The sequence below is a fragment of the Phascolarctos cinereus genome, unplaced genomic scaffold (assembly GCF_003287225.1).
Source record: "Phascolarctos cinereus isolate Bilbo 61053 unplaced genomic scaffold, phaCin_HiC Scaffold_4;HRSCAF=312, whole genome shotgun sequence".
NCBI lineage: Eukaryota > Metazoa > Chordata > Mammalia > Diprotodontia > Phascolarctidae > Phascolarctos > Phascolarctos cinereus.
The window spans coordinates 127,146,948-127,152,947 of NW_027555847.1; positions in this window are offsets into that span (position 1 = coordinate 127,146,948).

Sequence of the window (6,000 nt, forward strand, 5' to 3'; positions counted from 1 at the left end):
TATGTGATGAATACAGAGAAGCATGGAAAGATCTATATGAACTGATGCAGAGTGAAGTAAGCAGAGCCAAGAAAACAATATACACAAAAATTACAACAATGGAAATCAAAATACAGTGATGACACACACACAAAAATCATAAGTGAATGTAACAAAATTACAGAAGTCAAGCAGGATTTGAATGAAGAGATATGAAAAGATACACCCAACCCACCCCCCTTTGTGGAGGGGGGGTGTCCAAAGGTGTTACACATTACACATTTTCAGACTTTTTCCAATTATCAATCAGTTATACTATTGGTTTTTTTCCTTTCTAAAAAATACTATTTGTTACATGGGATGGCTCTCTGGGAGGGGGAGGAGGAGGAATATTTAGGATAAATATGATGATGTAAAAAACAGAAGACCTCAACAAAAATTTATTTTTTATTAAGTTTTTATTTCTAATCATAGGTCCTTTTATTTCCAAATTCCGCTTTCATCTTCTTCCTTTAGTGGTGTATTTTTTCCCAAATGCAGCAAAAGACTGACCCAATCAGCAATCAATTAGCATAAATTTATTAAACATCAATATACTAAATGCTGAGGATATGAGTGGTAGCCAGGGAAAGGAGCTTTGGTCTAGAGAGTTGGGGGAAGGTCTGTGGAGCCAGAAGGCAGTAGATTGTCATGCATTATCCGGCGATAGTGGTAATATTGATTCGATTATTATTCCTTGAGCAAAAAGTAGAAAGCTGAGTAGGGTGATGCCTGAGCCAGCCAGGCCTTGGTATCCTGGTGGAGAGGGGAGTGGCTTTGGGCTAGCCAGAGATAGAGTGCTGAGGTGACTCAGATGGTCAGTTATAGAAAAATTGCCAACCGTCATTGGAGAATGCTTGTTTGATAGTAACAGAGAAAGAAATTTTGTTATATGTGGGCAACCTCCATTCCCTTTATTATTTACTACTATTTTTTTTTGAGACTGGGTCTTCATCCTATCTGGTCTAGGCTGGAAGTGCCCATATCTTTCTCCTACCCAGTCCCAATGCTTATTGGTATGGAAGTTTTAACCTTCTTGTTTCTCTAACCTGGGCCAATTCATCCTCTCCTTTAAGCAGCCTGGTGGCCCTCTGATCCTGGAGGTTCAACATATTAGTACCAGACTTAATCTGTGCACTTGATTGTCTTTAGCCCTATTTGCAGCTCAAAACTCCCAAACTGAAGTGATCCACCAGCCTCAGTCTCCCCAGAAGAAGGGATTACCAGTAGGCTACCTCATTTGGCTACTTACTACTATTTCTGATCTCCCCATCTTGGACAAGTATTAATGATTACAAACCGGAACAACTTTGCATCGACATCCATTGCTTTTATCATTATCACTGAAACTTTGTTGTTTGGTCAAGATTTACTGACTTAATTTTTTTAATACAAAGGTTCTGAAACTTTGAAAAATAGTGAAAAATCCTGTTGTGGGTGATCTGAGTAGATCCTCAGGAAGTGGTTAGGGAACTTCATCTCGGAACCAAGAACCTTTTCCTGATTATAAACCAGGCCTGTTATTTGCCACTCACCCTTTATCTACACTTCTGTCCAGAGTTGGGTCCACTGCATGGTTATGAGTCCTTTTAATATATAGAAAGTCTGAGCCCAAGAAATATTCACTATGGCCACTAGATGGGGCATTCTGTCCCATAGACAAGAACCTTGTCTAACCATAGAGAGTGGCTGAGAATTAATTGGCTGATATCATTTTCCACAAATATCCTAGTAACTAGCTCTCTATAGACTCTAGCTTGCAGTTGGTTGTTTTAAAATCCTAGAGTATTAGAACTGGAAAGGATCTGAGTGATAATCTAATTCAACTCTTTCCCCCCATTTTGCAGCTGAGGAAACTAAGGCCTAGCCAAGTTATGTGACCTGTTTTGGGGTCCTTATTAAGGCATTTATCTAGCTATATGGGCAAGTCATTTAACTTCTCCTGAAAAACAAGGATGATAATATTTGTGTACTTGAATAATACATGTCTCACTGGTTTGTTGTGAGAAAAGCCTTTCATATATTTTATCATGTTATATAAATTTGAGCTATTGGTATTCTTATTCTCCAAATCTGCAGGGCAAATTAGGGATCAGCCATCAGATCTCCTGATTTCTGGCCCACTGCTCTTTCCACCTCATCACATTGACTTAAGACTATTTTTCTGTTGTTACGGAATCTCCAAGGACTGAGTCAAATGAGGTAGAATCAGCTCCTGTTGTATTTTAGGGCAACCCCTCTCTTTTGCATGTCACTACCTTTCTTCATATTTCCCTGGCCAACATTCCTGGAATACTGCTTTTTCTGAATGCTTTTCAATGGCTAAGCTGGGAAAGCAGAATTTCTTTTAGGATACTAGGGCCAGTTCCCCAAAAATAGTTGATGTCAGCTGAGGTAGGCCTCCAGGAAGTTTTCTTAGGAGGGAGGATACTATGAGTACACCTGGCAATAGCCTTTATCTAAAGGTTGTTTCAGGTGCTAGTGCTGGGGTAGGGAACCTGTGGCCTCAAGGCCATGTGTGGTCTTCTAGGTCCTTGCGTGTGGCCTTTTCACTGAGTCCAAGTTTTACCAAATGCTTTTTTTTTTTATTAATTTATTTTGAATTATCAACAATCACTGCCATAAGCTTTTGAGTTTTAAATTTTTCTCCCCCTTCCTCCCCACCATCCTCCCCAAGATGGTGCACAATCTGATATAGTCTATACATATACATTCCTATTAAACATATTTTCACATTAGTGATGTTGTAAGTAAGAATTAGAACCAATAGGAGGAACCACCAGAAAGAGGAAACAAAACACAACAGAAGAAAAAAAATAGCAAATAGTATGCTTTGATCTGCATTCAAACTCCATAGTTCTTTCTTCTTTGTGGATAGCAACAAATACTTTTATTAAGGGGATTTGTTCTAAGAAGTTTGGAATCAGTCAAAGGGCTGCACTTGAAGGCCACATGTAGCCTCAAGGCTGAAGGTTCCCCACTCCTATCTAGAGTTTCTCAGGGTCCTGGAATGTCTCTTTGACATTAATCAACATGATTCAGTCAGATGAGTCTCTATCTGGTTTTTAGAGTTCTTAGAACCAGTGGTTCAGGGCCCCAAGACTATTGGCTCACACTAAAGGGTTCTCATCTTGGGTACAAATCAAGTCTGAGTTTCCACAGATGTGGGGGAAAAGGGTCTCCAGATCCCCTAGAAGCATCCAAGATAATGACTGTATATTGGTACTTCATCTCACAGAAAATGTAGAGAGCAAAGTACTCACAGAAATCCATAAATAGATACAGATAACATTTAAGTAACTTGTAGTGATTTCTCTCAGAAGGAACTGAAATTGCCATAGGATCAACACTCTGATATTCTGGTGAATCTCTAGCTCTCTCACTGGGGCCTACATAGTTCCTTTTAGTATCCCCTGTGATTTGGACTTTCCCCAGAGGGCACAATTTGGAGCTAGTAGATGGGCAACTCTCTTCCCATTAGACCTGTACCATCCAACTAATTCATGCCAGTAGCACAGGGTGGCAAAGCCTTCTTCCTCATATTGTAGGTTTGACCCTTACTGTTCCTGAGATTCAGGAGTCATGTAGGTGATCCTCTTCTTCCTCTAAGTTGCATGATGCTCAGGAACTTTCCTTCTCTATAAGCTATGACCCCAAATTCTCAAACTTGGGGGTACTTTCATGTACTTTTCATATGTTCCTGCTTTAAGGAACACATGAATGTTCCTGGGAAGAGGAGCCCCAGGATTCTCCCTGGTCCTATATCATACCCTCATCCCAAACCATAGTCTGCTGTGCTCTGCTCTGTCCTCTGAATAAGGATAAAAAAAGGGAAAAGTTCAAGAGGAATATGAAGGCTCATCAAAAAAAAAAATTTATTGATTTCTTTTTTTAAACATCACAGTAATTTTGAAATACAAAAATTTCCTCCTTCCCCACCCAGTAAGATTTCCCATGTAACAAAAAATAAAAACACAACAAAAAACAAAAAACTAAACCAATTAATTAAAACCAATTGAAATATCAACCATATCAAGCAAGATATACAACATTCTACACCCATAGACCCATAGATGACCCCCCCCACCTCTCCAACAAAAGGAAAGAGACACTTAATAAAGATGGTATTTCCACAAAATACATACTATTCATATCTTAGTGACTACTATATTTTTGGTAACAGATATTATGTTAAAATAATATAGCAGATACTTTTAGAAGCAAATGTTCAAAACTTCCACCAATAATTTGTGTTTTTGAAGAAGCTACCATCACTAGGTGACACACACATACCCCTGCACTTACTGTTAATTCTCATAACCTTCCAGGTAAATAACCTTTGCATGTATAAACTGGAATGTTTACATAGAATCATAGTATATTAGAGCTGGACAGGGTCATAGAGATCATAGCCTGGGCCTTCATTTTATAATGGAGGAAACTGAAGCCCAGAGAATTAAAGTGACTTACCATCAGAGAGGGTTAGTGGCAGGATTCCTACTCACGAGTATAGTAAATGTTTAAAAGTCGGATCTAAAAAATAAATGCTTGATTAATTTTTAAGTTTAATCTATGTCATTATTATTTCTGTCATTTTCTCAAGTCTAGAAATTAAATAAATCAAGCTTTGTTTTGTAGTGTTTGTTGATTTCTAAGGAATAAATGCTTACACAAAAATTTAACAATCATCTCTTGGGGGCCTGTTCAAACTGTCTCCATCACATCCTTGCTCTTGGACCACTGTTGTTTCCAATGTACTGACTACCATGGAGTAGACTTCATTTCAAATTTGTCTCCAACATCTTTGTAAGGCAGTATAGCTTGATAGTTTCTAATATAATACTTTAAAACCTACTTACTTTGACTTCAAATATTAGTCGTGATTTTGAATTTTTGCTTTTTAAAATCCATAATGCAATCATGTGACCAAAGAGTTATATCATCACTCAATAATACAACCATATTTTTCTGATATTTTAATTGCCTTATCATTATTTAAACATTTCATACTCTCTAGCTTAACACCAATTTCATCATTTCACTCAAAAACTATCAATAAATTTCTATTGTCTAAAGTCCAAATACCTTAGTCCAAGGTCCCACAAAATTTGATCCCAATCTGTCCTTCCAGGCTTGTTTTTCATTACTTTCCCAAATTCACTATCTCCCACTCTTTTGCCTGTCATGAAAATGCCCTTCCAACTTCTCCCAGCTCTCCTAATCCTACCCTTCCTTTATGTTATTTTATTTTATTGTTTTGGGGAGGCAATTTGGGTTAAGTGACTTGCCCAGGGTCACACAGCTAATAAGTGTTTGAAACTGAGTTGAAGTCCTATTTCTCTCTGAGACCTTCATTGACTATATCAGTCCAAAGGAATTTCTCCCTATTTTGAATACCTGTACTACTTAATGCTATACCACACTACTTATTGTAGACTACCTTAGGTAATACATACCTTTTTCATGCATGCTTTAAACATATCTGAATGGCTATTCTGTATTAAATTCTATACAAGGAAGTATGGGCTGGTGGAGTGAAAATGACTTTGTGAGAAAATAGGATCATAATCTTGGAGCTTAAAAGTGTAAAGGAAGGTGACACTGTGCATAATCAATCAATCAGTATTTATTAAATGCTTACTATATGCCAGGCACTGTGCTAGGCAAGCAATGCTTTCTACTTGCAATGACCCTACATAAAAATTAAACTTTAGAAAAGTAGATTTCAAAAAATCCAGAGGAAAAGATATGTAATTCCATGGACAAAGTGGTATAGTGGACAATAAAAAAGAAGATGGTTCATGCAAGATGAGAGGCTCTAAAAATAACATTATGACAATACCATACCACATAATCTGATAAGACAGAGGACTGGAAGAAGCCAATGTGGTTATCAATGAGGCAATATTTTGAAAAGGACAGGTTCAAAAGATGAACGTACGGCTACATGAGTAAGGAAAAATAGCCCTAAAAGAAAATGTC